The sequence below is a fragment of the Myotis lucifugus genome, unplaced genomic scaffold, assembly GCF_000147115.1.
Source record: "Myotis lucifugus unplaced genomic scaffold, Myoluc2.0 scaffold_567, whole genome shotgun sequence".
In the NCBI taxonomy this organism is placed as follows: Eukaryota; Metazoa; Chordata; class Mammalia; order Chiroptera; family Vespertilionidae; genus Myotis; species Myotis lucifugus.
Window position 1 is genome coordinate 99,476 of NW_005871615.1, and position 12,270 is coordinate 111,745.

The window sequence follows — 12,270 nt, forward strand, 5'->3', positions numbered from 1 at the left end:
GGAAGTTAGCTCGAGACATACGGGGATATCTGGGCTGTAAACACATAGACATGGTCCATGAAATCGCTACCAAGACCCAAGTTACTTTGACGGGCTACATACTAGCCACCCAAGTGAAGCAGCAATTCTCGATAGCCAGCTGCTGCTTTAAGTCATCGGTGCACACGTGACTCGTAGGACTGAGGTCGGCTTGGTCTGATCAGTCGTCTGTGTTATTTGCTCAGTTCCAGATTAGCCCAGCACTGCCCGGTGACCCAGTCCTTGTTCATAGCTCCCAGGCGGTGTGGGGACCCCTAGGCGCCTAGTGCTGGAGACTGACTGCCCAGGCAGCGGTTTTATCGTTCCAGGGAAGTTGGGTCCCTTGGAGGGGTGGGGAGGTAAAGGATGGGGACCTATAACAGAAGAGCTGGAGTGAGCACAGGCCCAGCTGGGTTTGAAGACGCCCATCTCCATGCATGAAGCCACTTGTCTGTACCCTCAGTCTGAGCAGACATCAGGGTCCGACAGGCTTCTTTCCCGGGCTCTGAAGAGGCTTGGGGTGAGGCGGGGAAGCCGGGACACCACACCGGCGGCGTGTGTGGCCCAGAGGGGAGCCCAGCTGCTCACTTGCTCTGGCCCCAGTCTCCTGGTGCCTTTGGCCGGCCTCCTCTTGCTGGGGCCATGCTCAGTGGGAAAACTCAGATGCACCAAGATGCCCGAGGGCACGGGAGGGGAGCAGAGAGCTGCTGTCCATGTGGCCCAGTGTGCAGAGCCTCCAGAAGTTGACCCCACTGAGACTCGGTGACCTCTGAGCATGGAATTCACCCAGAGAAACCTGCTCAGGGAGGCAGTGCTGGGTGCCTTCCAGCACCTTCTCAGTGAGCCCGAGCCTGAGGGCAGATCGGGAGCCTGAGGCTCCACCCTGGAGCATCGGCCTCCCTGGCCCCTCATTGTAGGCGATTTAGTTCCACAAGGCTGCTCCTCTGTAGTATCTCCTTCACCAGCCAGGACAGAGGCGCCCCAGCTACGAGGGGGTAAGTGAAGTTCGCCCCTTACATCAAGAGCAGCCAGAGCCCGAGCCTGCTCCTCGTGCTGCCCCTGTGTGGCCACACTGCCTCGTTCTCACAACTCAACTTCAGTTCCCCTTTTCCCTGGGAATGGGGGGAGGTCTGTGTGCCTTTCCTGGAAGGATCCGTTCAGCTGTGGAGATTAAGATCCCATGGTCAGGGTGTCAGGATCTCCAGGGTGGGGTCAGGACCCGAATGATCAACTTCCACAGTCTGCTGCTGTGATGCCCCATGGCCACCAGGTGGTGCCAGAAGGCACCCCAAATGCACATATTCTCCACCAACTGATGGACAGAGAGGGTGGTGCTGTAGGGCTCAACCACAGTGTCCAACACTTTGGGTGAAGATAACCACATTGTGGATGGTCATGATGCAGTTGGGATACTCTTCATAGATCATGCTGATGAGCAAGGTGCCCATCCCAGAGCCCATGCCCCTGCCCAGTGAGTGGGCCAGCTGGGCAGATGCTGAGTGGGAAACACATTTGTCCTATTGATGCCACTGTGACATGTATCCCAAGAAGTGGCACCAATTGACTACTCTGAACCATAACCACTTTGTTGCTAATAGCTGTCCTTGAATAACTTGTGACAACACTCAGGAAATTGATGGAGACTTCTTAAATTCTCAATCTTAGAAAAGTATAGTTACTTATACAAAAACACTCCCCCGCACCCCCCCCAATTTCCAACATTGGCCACTCTGTTGACACACTCTGAAACCTGCAGGTATGGTCCGTCAACCAGATGTTTCTCTCAGGGCATAAGTTAGGGCCTATTGATCCCTGAAATCCTTGTCCATGCCAGAAGGACAAGGGGAAAAGGGGACCCACAGTGTTTGGGACAGCTGGACATGGGAGATTTCTGCCCTGGGGGCCGGCTAGCCTGCGGAGGCGGATCGGATGTCACCCTCATCTTCTTGATGAGTTTCACCTGCTCACCCAGGAAGTGGCTCTCCAGGAAGTCACAGAGCTGAGGGTCTATGTGGGGAGAATCAGGGCACGCAGATCCAAGGGTCAGGTTCTTCTCTAGGACTACAGTGGCTTCCATGGCATCTTGGGTTTTACCACACTCCTCTTAGGAGGGCTTCTGCCTGTCCTGGAGGAGGGTGTGGCCGCCTGCTGATTTTGCATCTTTAAAAGACACCTGGTTCCCTTGTACTTGTCCTCAGCCAACACCCTCCAGAGCCACATAGTTGAGCCTAAATAGAAGCCCAGAGACAGGTAGGAGACCCACAGATGCAGGTTGACTAGGCAGTTGACAGCAGCCTCCACCTTGGTGGAATAATTCTGGAGAATTTAGGGTCTCATGGTTGTTCCACAATAAGAAGCTAAGGAGAAAAACAGTATTGGCTGGTCTCAGAGGTTGAGGGTAGCTGTGGTGTTTCTGAAGGTGGTGACTGGAAAAGAGGTTGGAGGTTGGTTGGAGGCTGGAAGAAGGGCCATTCCTGGGTCTGTGCTGTCCACACACTGTTGAAGCAAAAACAATAGCCCTACATTTTCTTGCTGATCAGTCCAATTCCTATGACAAGATTGTGACTCTTCTTGAGTACTGGTTCCTAGATATAAGGAACCCCAATGTCTCCTGGAAGGAGTATTCACCTGGGCTCTGCAGGAGGAGAGCTCCTGGTCCCTACAGGTGCATGAATGGAAAGCACACGTTCCTAGAGTGGCTTTGGGGGAGTGATGACAGTGGAGCTCCTCCTGCGTGTGCCCCTTGGTTCCAGGCATTCTTCTGATTAGTCACAGTGCCGTGTACAAGTACTGGAATAAGAAATGCACCCTTAATCCTGGAGGATGGCATCCCATCCTTAGAGCATTGCCTCTGAGATGGCCTGCCAAAGGTGTGTTTGAAGCATCAAATTCTCTGAGCCATCAGCTGACTAGCGATGGAGCATCAGATGCAATCAGCACATTCCATTCCATGGCTGATGCTTGCACCTTCTCTGTGAAATGGATGCCTTAGTCTGATGTGATGAATGAAAAAAATCAATTGCCAAACAGTGCCCCTCCTTCCTCTTTGCCATCTTGCCCTCTGGAAAGTAGACCTTTTTAAAGAATGACCCTTCATATCATGTGCACTGTGGACTGTGCTCTGAGTAGCCAGACCACTTAGGTCTGTCACACTGAGGTGGACTTGCACTTTCTGGTGCTGGTTTGATATCAACCTTGGGCTCGACCTGTTTTCTTTCCTCCATGTTTCTCTGCGCCTACTCTTGGTCATAGTGGAGGCTTGCTGTACAGTAGCTTTCTGATGATTTTTCCCCCACAGCCTCCATTCTGACTTTATTAACAATTTTTGGTTTTACAGCACTTGGTAGGGTAAGCATTCTTCTGACCAACAGAATATCCATCCCCATGAAACATTCAGGTAAAAAAGGCACAAATGATTTGAACAGGCCTGCTTAAACATCCCACATTCATAATCCCATCAAACCTGTTGTTGGGAGTGCAGCCTTGATGTTCTCTCCATCTAACTCTGCCCAAACCAGGGCTTCACAAATGGGTTTTGGTACCACAGTCTGTGAGGCTCCCATGTCAAGGAGTCCAGAAACTTCTCTACCTCCTGAACGTTTTACCCACTCTGGTGCAAAGGTATAGGGTCCCCAGTGAGGGGTTGAGTCAAGGGACTGTGGGTTTTTTTTTGTCAGCCTTCATCTTGATTCATCTGCCTAGACATTGCTCAAAGCAATTGCAGGTTAGATTTCTCATTATAATCTTTGAACAAGGATAAATAGAGCAGACTGTTTGGGGGATCAGTTGGGGACCCTTTTGACCCACACAACCTAGGGTAGTACTGTATTCAAATCTTTGCTTGAACCCAATCAATGTCCATTCTACTCATATCTCACCATTGAGGGCAACTGTGGTGAGGGGTCTGAGCCTGGGCTCCTTCTCTTGGTTGGTCAGTGGCATAAATTCTGGGCAGGTTCATCAGCTGTGATTAGCATAGGCTAAGACTGAGGGAGTCTTTAGTGGCAATAGCTTTGGGGTTCTAACAGCCAGGAGGCTTGCTTGGGTTGTTGATGGTGAAGTTAGCTAGGGTCTTCAGTCCTTTTCTTCCAAAATGGGAGGTTACAGCTGAGGGGTTCCCTGTTGATCACAAGCCATATGGGACTGGGGGGGCGGGCTGACACAGGGAAATGTTGCCTATGATTTCCTATGTGGCCATCTTTGATATCTGTGTTCCACTGGATAGCAGTAGCTCCTGCATTGTACTCCAGAGCTCTCTGAGCTATTTTCATCAGCAAGTACTGGTGATCATTGTTTCCTGGAAGTACAAGTGCTGGGACCTTCTAGTCCACCAAACTTGCTGATGTTATACTCAAAAATGTTGTTGTTTCTTTCTTTTGTGTAAGAAATAATGATGGTTATTGGGGAACAGGAATTTTTAAATGGTATTGATAATATCTGGGGTGCTTTCATGGTGCTAAGCTAACTGGGAGAGGCTAGGAACCAAGGAAAACTAGCTGATTCTGCTTCCTCCAAAGGCGCCGATGACTGTCCTTCATACTGACATTTGGCTCAGGAGATTCAGAGGATAGACACTGTGGGCAGTAATGAAAGGTAGACTTTCTACCCTAGCCTGTTTGTCTCAGTGGATAGAGCATCAGCTCATGAACTGAAGGATCCTGGGTTGGATTCCACTCAAAGGCACGTGCCTGGGTTGCAAGTTTGAACCAGGGCACATGCAGGAGGCAACCAATTGATGTCTCTCTCCATAGATGTTCCTCTATCTGTGTCTCTCTCCTTCCCTTTTACTCTCTCCAAAAATCACTGGAAAAATATCCTTGGGTGAGGATTAAGTAATGTGGGTACATTTTCTTTTAAAATGTATCTTTCAGTTATTCTCAGGTGTTCTGAACTAAAGGCTGTGTGGTATTGGCGAGCAGACCTTGGCTTTTTGGCCGTAATGCCTTTTAGAAGTAGAATGCTTCCGAGTTCCTGAATGTTGTCTGTGTTCCTACTGGGTTTAAAGGTCTAATATAGCCACATTTGATGTTTTTAAAATAACTGTCAAGGTTGGGACTGTCTTTCCTCAAGTTATTTTCAGGGTGTAGTCCCATGTGCTCTTATTCTGTATTAGTTTTGAAGGAAGTGTGGAAAGACAAGGACCAGAGGCAGCTGCTATTGTCTGCAGCCCTTCTTATTTCTGATAAAAACTAAATTTCCTAACACAAGTGTGAAGTAGAGTTGCAGCACCACTGCTCCTGCACTTTAGGGCTATTATGAAGTAAAATAAAAGTGATTTGTTGGTCAAACAACCAAGACAGCTACTGAATGCCTGACAGGAAGGGAATTGACACAGCGTGGGTATGCTGGACGAAGGGATGATTTCGTCATGCTACTCAGAACAGCATGCAACCTGCACCCCAGTCCGAGGTTTCGGGTTCCAGGGGCCCAGAAGGAAGCCCTTGTTAGGTGCACATGGTGAGCAGGGTCACTACAGGGGCACATCACGGGTTCCATATCATGAAAATGCCATGAGATAAAATGCACTAGAAGTAAAGTACTTGGTGTCAAGACAGATGGACCTGGGTTGTCCTAACTCCCTCAGTGTCTCCGTGAGCTCAGCCCGGATCAGGGCAACTCTCTCCTGGCCCACAGTCTCTTGGGTCCTGTAACACTCCAGGGGGACGGGGTACCGCTGGAGCTCTAAACTGCGCAGCCAGGCTGTGTGGCCCAGCAGCTTCTTTACGGTGCCACGGAGAGGTGGTTCTCAGAGATGGTGAAGTCCCTGAGCTGGTGACAGCGGCTCAGGACAGGCAGGATGGCCTCGACTTGGGAGTCCACCATCCCACAGTGATCCAGGCGCAGGTCCTGGAGGGTGGGTGTCACTGCCTCCAGCAGAGCTCGGAGGGTTTTGGGACTAAAGTCGGTGAGGTTGGCGGCATACAGAAGCAGGGACTTCAGCTGCCTCAGGTTCAGGCACTGGAACAGGTATGTCAGGTCTGAACGTGTCAGCCGCCAGCAAAGCTATATGGAGAGTTTGTCCAAGGGGGTCTGCAGGCACCTAAGCATCTGGTCCAGACGGCCTCGGAGGAAGGAGGGAGATTCCAAGTAGAACTTCTTGAGGTGCCGCAGCCTGAGCATCTGAGAGAGGAACTGGGAAAAGTATTGCTGTTCTTCCTGCTCCTCCCTTTCCACTCCTCTTCCTCTTCCTCCTGTTTGTCCTCCTCCTCAGCTAACACCTTGATGTGGCAGAGAGCGAGACTCTGCAGGTTACTCATCTGACCCAGGTAGAGAGCAAATGTCCCCAGGGTGGGCTGGTCCCAGGTGTAATCCACTTCCACCTCCTGGATGCAGTCCAGCTGCACCGCATCCAGGACCTTCCTGGCCCTCTCGAAGGGCACATCAAAACACCTCAGCGACTTGCAGCACAGGTGTGCCAACCCTTTTCTCTGCTGGGCCCACTGGATGATGTACATGAAAAACTTATCCCTGTCCCTGTCATTGAAGTTAAGGTCTAGGAACACCTCCATGGGAGCCAAGGGGTGCTCCATGTTGGGGCTGGAGCTGTGCACAGCCACTGGTCCTGTCTGAGAGCACTTCTGGGTGCTGTCTCCACACCACAATCTCCAGAGGTTGCATTCATGTTCCTTAAATCCAGCACCCGCAGTTTCCACCTCCTGGGGCGAATCTCTAGGGCAAGCAGAACGACAAGCCCCTCAAACACTGCTTGTAAGACCATGAACAGAGGCAGCCTCATGAGGCTCCCCAGAGGGAGGACAGTGAAGGGCCAGGCGTGCACCAAAGCCTTCAGGGGCTTCCGCATTCTCCTATGGTAGGTCTGAATGAACAGCGGCGGGAAGAGCTCAGTGGGCAAGTACTCCAGAGCTGAGATGGCTGAGGCCTGGTCCCCCAGCAGGCTCCTTCCTGCCAGCTCCAGGAGTGTGGGTGGGGTCCGGATGCTCATCTTCAAGGTGCTCAGAAAGGAATCCTGCAGAAACGTCTGCTGTGACCTGGTTGGCTGGGGCTCGGATCTCAGACCTGCTGGAGAACCACCACACTGACTGCAGAGCTGGAGGACTCTTAAGATAGCTGTGTGAGCCTAGAATTCCTGGCCTGCAATGCAAAACCAACTATCTGTGAACCAGACAACTTAAAATTCCAATTTTTCTGAGATCAGACGAGATGGGGCATGTTCAGGGTGGTATGGCCGTAGACAAAATTCCAATTTTTGATGCAAGGTCAAATATTTGATTCCCGTCTGATAACGAGAATATGAAATCCCATGTCCATCAAAGTGTAATAGAGGATGTTGGTATGTTTGCGACTGCCTTTAAGTAGGATGACACCGGACTAACCAAACTTCTTTGTAGGCTGCCTGCATACCAGAAAGATACCATTATTAGGTGTCCTGGTAGAGATGCTAAATGGCTCAGAGAAAATCTCTCTAAATGTCGTGGTGATTGGCCCGAGTCAACTAATGAATCTAACTCACGGGATTCCTGGTATAGTGACATGAAAACTTCTACTCCTCGCTTAAAGGCTGCTGGAAGAGCCGGGTCTCCATACCAGCTAGTGGGTTCAGGTTCCCATTGTGTTGAAATGGGATCTATTTGGAATCCCCTTACACATGGGAGGTGTTGACAAGGAAAAGAAGTCTTTGCTGAGTGTTTCCTTCCCACGTCCCGCGTGGATCAGGGTTCAGGAACCTGAAGCGGAGCCGCACACAAATGAAAATGAAAAGACAAGAGATAATTGGAAATTTGGGGGCACCAGGCGAGCAAGTCCAACTCAAGGGGAAGGACTTCCTCCCAGGCTCAGGCCTCACCAAACTTTTATTGATCTGGGATACACCCATAGCATAGCCCTAAGCAGGTGACCCCTGGCAACAGGCAGACTAGCCCATCAGCAAGGATTTACATAATAATAATAAATGGGGAAGTTGCTTCAGCTACCACTGTCTGGACAAACAGAGGTGGCGCCTAGCTCCCACCTTTGCTAGGGCTTCAAAGGCATCCAGCCTTCGGGGGATTCTCTGTCTATGCTTCTCAGATAGTGAAGGCAATAAACAGTTTCCCACAAGTCTTCTTGAATTTCTCTTGTGTAACCTGTTCACGCAAGTGTAAGGTAATAAGTTTTATTTGCAAGGATTCCGAGGTGTAATTGGGAAGATAAGTCCGTGTTGAAAAGCATCTTGAACATGGATGGTATAATCTTTTGTGATTTGGCAAAGTCAGTCATGTAGTTTGTGGTAAAACCTACATGTGTGGATATAACGTTCAAGCTACCAGCAAGTCCAGCTCGATCATCAGAGGCAGTTGGGAGCCTGTGAGTAAGGGTGCCACCCATTATTACAGGAGGATCAGGGGTGTGGACACCTTTTTCACTCAACAAAATAGATAGTAATCTTGCTAAGTGTTGTCCTACAGCACCCTTGATTTTAATCCAGTCACAAGTTGATATTAAGCCTTCTGCCATCTTGCCAGTGCGGCCTTCTGGTAGTCCCGTAATTGCACCTCTGTTTATTGTCACAAATGTTCGTGAGCCAATGTAAAGAGGGTGTTTTCCTCGTACCATCCACTCCCTTGGAAACAAGTCGTTATCTGGTTGAAATATTGATTGTGCAACCTCAAGCTCAGATACTGTTTCTCTTAATGCAAATTGTTCAGCAATGAATAGCATAGTTATTCCATGAAGTTCACACCCCCATGTTGCTATCCGCAATTTATTAGTTCCTTCAACACTACACAGAGTTAAGTAATCAATGATGTTTAATCCTCTTGTATTAGGAGCTAAGATACTTCTTATGAGCCGAGCTTTAAATCTTTTGCTGTCTTCCGTAATGGATCTCATTGACATGCTTTAACTGATTCCGATTACTGTGCTTGATTTTTGGAATTTATCCAACATGGATATAAGCCATATGCCGCATTGCTCTTAGTGAATATGTAACTCATTAGCCTCGGGTATTTCGGTTCCATATTGAATAAGTCATTAGCAAGAATTTCACCCTTGGAGGAAGAATTCTAGAGGACCCCGTCATATCAAACAAGGACTCCTCAATCCACGCTTTAAACACAACTTCAGGATGACGAAGAGGGACAGTGTTTAAGCATGTTGGGCCAGCACACAGTGCAAGTGCACTGGGATACGAGCGCACTGTTAATTTCGTAACTTGATGAATTTTTTGTGGGATGGGGAAGCCCCTGAAGGCTTTGGTGCATGCCTGGCCCTTCACTGTCCTCCCTCTGGGGAGCCTCATGAGGCTGCCTCTGTTCCTGGTCTTACAAGCAGTGTTTGAGGGGCTTGACGTTCTGCTTGCCCAAGAGATTCGCCACAAAAAATTCATCCACAAAAAATTCTGGTTCACAGGTTGTTGTTTTTGCGTTGCGGGCCAGGAATTCCAGCAATAATGGAATTCTTTAGTAATGTTAACTGTAAAGTCAATGGGTTAGCTAATTCATGAAACATAACAGAGGGCAAAGTGGCAGGTGAGGGAAGTCCGACAAGAACGGGACCAACTACAGCTAGAGCTGCAAATGTTTGGGGATCATGACTGATTTCACGAGGAAGTAAAAGATTTCGATAACATACACTATGATCCCTGTCATAACAGATGCCAAAGGAGTATAGTCAACCTGAGATGGGGAGAGACAACTGGAACTCAAGCATGTGAACTGAGAATATGTTTGGGTCTTCATACAACTAACAAATTCAGCAGATGGTTCCCATCATATTGAAGGAAAATATAGTATTCATATAAATTTCTAAAAATGCAATAATTGACTAAAGATTTGTTGGAGAGTTTAATAGTTTAATCACAGCTGTAGAGAGAGTGAATTGTGTGATAGGTGTGGGGAAATGACACAGGGCTTCACAGCTAGATTAATAGAGGGGAAGGCAGGGAGTGATATTGAAATATGAAGATGATGATATAGCATTATGTTCTTAACATGCAGGCAGTATAGTGTATGCATAAATGTAGCTCCACTGCTCTAGATGGAGAAACCAAGGAAGATGAGAGTGCTGATCTTATCATCCTGTGAATTTCTGTAGAGTAGAGAATACAAATAACACTGAAGCATGTATCGCTGTAGTGAGAATTACAAAGGAATGCACAGCACATGTTTTAAAGTAACATTACTTCAAATTATGGATTATTAAACTGACAGAAGAATATGGAGATATATTAGCTGAAGATAAATTAGAAAATAATTGCTAAATTGCCATTGGTGTGTGTGTGTGTTTTACATTTTTGCCATTGTGTCTCTACAACCACGTCAGAAGTGACTAAAACAAAAGATAGGCCTGAGACGGGGAGAGAAAGAGCAAGAGGAGAGTCCTCATATAAGCGAACTTTATACTACATTTACAAAGGTCACACTTCCACCTTCATAATCCAGGAATACCGCTACTCGGCCAATAGTCTTGGGCACATATTGCAGTAAAAGTGGGGAGATTGTGAAGACATTGTGGTGAATGTTGGTTTTAGCACAGCCAAGAAGATAAAGTCTATTTTGGAGATATCTATTCCTCTCTATCCAATCATCACAAGAAAGTCCTAAAGCCCCATTCCAAGTGTCTCCCACTTCTATCTCCCAGTAATGTCTCCCAGAGGTGAAAATCTGAGGATCCCAGTAAAGAAAACACTCAGATTGTACAGAGGTACATGGTGCAGGCTCAATACCACACCCAACATGCAGGCTTAATCAAATCTCCCCGTAGGAAGACATGACCATGAGTTCTTCCATGCTGCAGAGTGATAATCTCGGCAAAAATAAAATAAAATAAAATCATGTGGACACATTGTAAATAAAAGTCCTGATGAAAAAGTTGCTCTTGCAAGATGTACCTTATGAGATCACAGCAACAGGAGCAATGTTGGTTGTCACATCTAATAAAGCCCAGAGATGAGCAATACATGTGCAGAACAAACAAATCCCTAACGACGGACATTTGGACATTTCTTGAAATTCAAATGTATAGGGTCAAATATAAGACTCATCTTACCCTGGCCAGTGTGGGTCAGTGGTCAGAGTGCTGGCTCAGGCACTTAGGGTAATGGGTTTAATTTCAGTCAAGGGACATACCTGGGTTGCAGGTTCCATCTCCTGCACTTGCATCTGTCTTGGTATTTGGTGTCCCTCTCTCTTATTCTCTCTCTCTCTTTTCCAACTTTTACCATAAGGTATTCCTAGTCTGAAAATGTGGCCTTGATCACTGCATCCTGTAGGACTAAATGCTTTTCTAAAGTATCTAGAAAGGTTTTATCTTGAAGTAGACTTGGGATAGATTTTTTAACTTTTGTGATCAAGTTATCTGATGCTTTCCATGTTGACGACACCGCAGACCAAATAAGAGTTGTTTCTGGTGAAAATTCACTTTTCTATCCCTAGATACCGAAATCATGAGAGAGAAAGAATTTAAAGTATTCACAAGAGGGTGTTAATAAAGATAGTGATGGAATAAGGTTAGTTCCCTTCCTATGAGACCGAAGTTTGCTGCCACTCATAGCAAGCTTCACCTCTGTCCCAAGAAGAGGTGATTTCACACTTGGTCTGTAGGGTAGGTTGTCATTTTGTTCTGATAGCACCGGCTAGAGGTCCAGGGCCAACGACTTCAAGATGGTAGGATTCAATCTCAAATTGAGCTGAGAAGGCATGCTGGCTAACTTCCAGAGCCAGTATGATTTTCCCTTGTTTCCGTTGCACTACTTGTTTAGGCTTTAGGTCAAGATATGTGTTGTCACTCCAGCTGTAGAAGAGACCAACACATAAAGCACTAACTGGCTCTAGATCAACTGTTAGTGATGCAGGCAGAGAGGCAACATGGAAAGTTGTTATTGAACTTGCTAATGCAAGCCAAATATACTGATTAGAATGTCGTAAAGTTATGTGAGGAATCAATGAAAAGTACCCAAGGACTAGGGATTCTGAAGGCTCGACCTAGGGGAAACCTCTCAGTGACATCTTTCCCTAAGCTTCTTTTTTATTTCTGGAGTTTTCCATTTAATATTTTGGACCATGGTTCTGCCTTAATTATCTCTAAGGCAGGGCATATCTCAGTGATAGACACTGAGGACATTATGGGGAAAATGAGTGCATGCTGGGGACAGTGCCCATAGTCAACATCTGCACTTTCTCTGAGAAGATGGGGGCCTGATCTGAAAGGCACAGGCAGAGAGTGCTGAACCCATCTCAGTCCCATGGTAACTCGCCACTGAGCTCACCTAGGTTCAGTGAGCTGGAAATACTCCCACTGAGGATGTCACCAGTG

The 12,270-nt window shown here is 47.5% G+C and overlaps 1 pseudogene; it reads right to left on the reverse strand.

The window, feature by feature from the left end:
• Positions 1–5,739: 5,739 nt before the first annotated feature.
• On the reverse strand, positions 5,740–6,961 carry LOC102422537 (annotated as a pseudogene).
• Positions 6,962–12,270: the final 5,309 nt, after the last annotated feature.